Consider the following 3,816-nt stretch of genomic DNA (forward strand, 5'->3'; position numbering starts at 1 on the left):
ATCCAGAAAAATTTTAGTTTTTTAAATTTATTTATTTTTTTAATTTGAAAGTCATATTTTCGAAAAAAATAGTTTTAGATTTTTTTTATAATCTATCTCAAAACTTAAATTTAAATATTTCCACGATTGGGAAAATCGTACTATTAGTTCGTATTTCTCGAGTTGTCAAAGTTTTAATAAAAATACGAGTTTTCCACTTTTCAAGTTTCAGGGAATCGCCTAAATATTTTAAACACTTTGCCTAAAAATAAAAATCTAAGGCGTTATACGTTTGTATTTTTTCTAAAAAAAAAGTAGCACGTATATCTTTTCAGAAGCACCGCAACTAGCTAGCACCTGCGAGACGACGCCCACATACTGTGGCTGGATTCTACGTCAATCTTTGTTTATTCAAAATTCGGTTTATGAAGGATATGGCTGCCTAAAAATATGACATCTGACGTACTGCGAAACTTGACAAAGATCATTTTCCGTCTCTTATTGTATATGTTGTATATTTCTATGCAGAGCGATTTTTTTGCATTCAACTGCCGGGTGCGCACATATGTAATTGGCTTTAATTGGACAAATTCTTTTCAGACAGTTTACAGCGTCTACTTCGTCACGCAGCAACGCTGAGTGAATGGAAATTTGTGAAAAGCTAGCTGCGACACGCTCACTGGCATTGGTTGAAACGCCTCTAAAGTAGGCCCCAGCATGTGCTACGGAAATTAATAAGTAATTTTTTCGAATTGAATTTAATTTATGCAACAAATTTTCATATTTTACATTTATAGTGTGAATCCGGCAAACATCCATTAACGGTATTGATAACTGTATTTCCGAAAAAAAAAAAAACGAAAACAAACCACGGTATTTTCCACTCAAGCAGTCAGTATCAACCCACGCTTTTGCCTACCCTAGTACTGCTCCTCTGTTGCCAAGCCGCATAGACTGGAACGAAAAGGACTAGGACTTGGACTTGGACGACGACAATGTGAACAGCAACAACAATAAAACCGAATAAGACAAAAAGTAACAGCAAACAAAATTTATGTACATTTCCCATTGTACCTACATGCAAAATAAAAACAAAACGAAAAACACAAAAACAAAATATTTAAATATATACATACATACATACCTGCATGTATAAAAAAAAAATGCAAAAAAAAATTTATCAAATGTGTGCTTTAGACAGCCAGTCTCAGTACTACAGTCTTAGTCTGTCGACAGTTAAAAAGCAAAAGAATTATGAATTCAAAAAACAGTCTCAAGCAACAGCTATCTGTCTTTGCGTCTAATTACGTATTATCTTAAGCGATTTATTATTATGACGATTATTATTTCTACGCATTAATAATACATAAAAAAGAATAGTTTGTTTAGATAAATGATAAATTGATGTAAATCGAAGAAGAATGTCAAGACTATTTGTACTTAATTGCTATATGCATATACTTAAATAATTTAATTATGCATTTTGAAGTACATAAATAAAACATGTGGTGTAATGCTGACTTAAAAATACATGCATATGTATATTTGTATATCTACGGATATAATTATATTTAATTGATTATGCAAACAACTGCAATGATGTTTCAAAAAAAAAACCTTCCCATCTCAACAAACATTTAGGTTAGAGAACAATTAGAAACCGATTCGAATTCTAATGTGTTTCTCTAAGGTAGAAGGTTAGAAGACGATCAAATAAACTGTCGAGAACTAAAGCATTCTCTACAAAAAGGGGACTTAGTTTAAGATACCGAGAAAAAGGTTAGATATCAAGTCGTATTCTGACGACGAATTCTAATTGGTTTCTAATTCTAGTGATTTTCTAATCATTCTCTAATTGGATTTTAACATAGTTCTCTAACCTTCGAGAAACATTCGAGAACTACATTAGAATTCTAATGTAAAACAAAATGTTTCTCTAACGTTAGAGACTGTGTTTGCTGAGAGTAGCAAAACTTTAAAATATCAGAATATTTGTCGCGTGGTGTTCCTTAACGTCAAACGAGGCCAAAAAGGTAACATATTGCAGAAAAAAGTAAGGTGGCTTTAAGGAAATTAATTTTGAAGTTTTTTAATTCATTGTTCTTGATTGTCTGCATAAAAAAATAAAGAAAACACGTTTCCAACGAATTAATTGCAATTTTAAGAACTTCGAATTTTTGAAAACTATGTCGAAAAGTCGAAACTAGTTTTGGAATTTTTCCCTGTTCAGAATAAAACTTGTTTTCATAATTTAGAATTTTCGAACATAATCTTCGAATTTTCGAAATCGGTTTTCAAATGATCTTTGCAAACTAATATTGGCTAAAGCATGTATAGACAATTTAAAATGCATGTACATATGTATATGCCAAATTAAATTCAAGGAAGTTATGAAAACATAAGGAAACAGTGTGCTTAAAATATCAGACTTCTAAGTAAAAAAATTAAGGCGAATTTTAAGAATGCATATGGCTACTGTTGTTGAATGAAAGTCTCATTGACGACTTTCTAAAACATTGAAAACAATCTTGTAACAAGGTCATATCTGCGACCAACGCCAATTGCGAAGAACGAAAATTTTCCATTTTGTTGTATTCTCATAACTAAAATATCTAAGACTTTGTTCGAGTTGCAATCACAGCGGCAGTGTTGCGCAAATTATTAAAGTATCACGTTCGATGTGAATTTCTAACAACGTTTTGTCATTTGGGCAGTTGCAACAGTGTTGCAAATGTTCATGAGTGCGACAGTAATGCCGCTTTTATTGCGCGGCTCGAACAGGCCCTAATTCTTATTTCTTAATAGTATTTGCGACAGCTTTAAGGAATTATTTCACACATTGCTTTCTCTTTAATACACTCTCGCTTCTCTAAACAAAAAATGGTATTTGTAAAGAAATTTAATTATAACAAAATTATAATTACATATATGTATGTATGAAGTAGCTTGTAACTACATAGTACTATTCCGTGAAAATTAGAGAAGTAAAATTTAAGTAAACTATCACACGAGCTAAATTCGAACACACTTATGTATGCACATCCATACTCAATGAAGGTATTTAAATGCATTCATATGCGCGTTTTTTGAAATTTGCATTCTAATACATAGAAATACATATTTCTTTTTTAAAATTTTGTGAAAAAATGGAAAGCAACACTTATACATATATCATTGATTATCCCAGTAGAAAATGATAATCACGCGCGTTTGTTTTTTAATGTCGAATGATGCAAATGAATCGAGGTGCAAGATACTGCTACTTAGTAGAATTATGTACATATGTGTAAATACATACTTTTATGTGCATATAAAGGACTCATTCATTTCAATGTATGTATGTACAAGTATAATGCACTAAGTGCTTTTGAAATACGAAGTGTTTTTAGTAAAACAATTGCAAGAATTTAAAAAAAAACTATTTCCTCAATTCCAGCTTCCATTTAGCTGGATTTCAATTAACTTCAGTGATTTATGTTAGCGCCTAGAGTAAAACATGCATACATATTATGAAAAATAAATAACGCAATTTCGAAACAAAAATTTCAAGTTACACTCACAAAAAAAAACACATTGCAGTTTATATATAATTATGAATATGTATTGTAAAATTTGCAAAAAAACAAAACTTTCTTTAAAATACACAAAAAGTTATTTAAAAACTGGAAAAAACCGTTTGTAATCATTTTTGTTTTGGGGAAGGGTTTGTTCGAGCTACATACGTAATTATTACCGCAATATTGCAGCCTTGTTGTTTTCTTGATGATATGTTGCTGATGCTCAACTCGGATTATTCTGAAATGCTGCAGAAATTGTGTAGTAAAAATTTGTATAATG

General features: G+C 30.8%; 1 long non-coding RNA gene across 1 annotated transcript; it reads left to right on the top strand.

The window, feature by feature from the left end:
• The first annotated feature begins 222 nt into the window (after positions 1-222).
• LOC108379588 (uncharacterized) lies at positions 223-823 on the top strand. The gene is made up of 2 exons (XR_001849494.1): positions 223-717; positions 777-823. It is a non-coding gene; the product is annotated as an uncharacterized LOC108379588 (long non-coding RNA).
• The last annotated feature ends 2,993 nt before the right edge of the window (positions 824-3,816 follow it).

The sequence above is a fragment of the Rhagoletis zephyria genome, unplaced genomic scaffold (assembly GCF_001687245.7).
Source record: "Rhagoletis zephyria isolate East Lansing unplaced genomic scaffold, Rhagoletis_zephyria_1.1 Rzeph_scaffold_16729, whole genome shotgun sequence".
Classification (NCBI taxonomy): Eukaryota; Metazoa; Arthropoda; class Insecta; order Diptera; family Tephritidae; genus Rhagoletis; species Rhagoletis zephyria.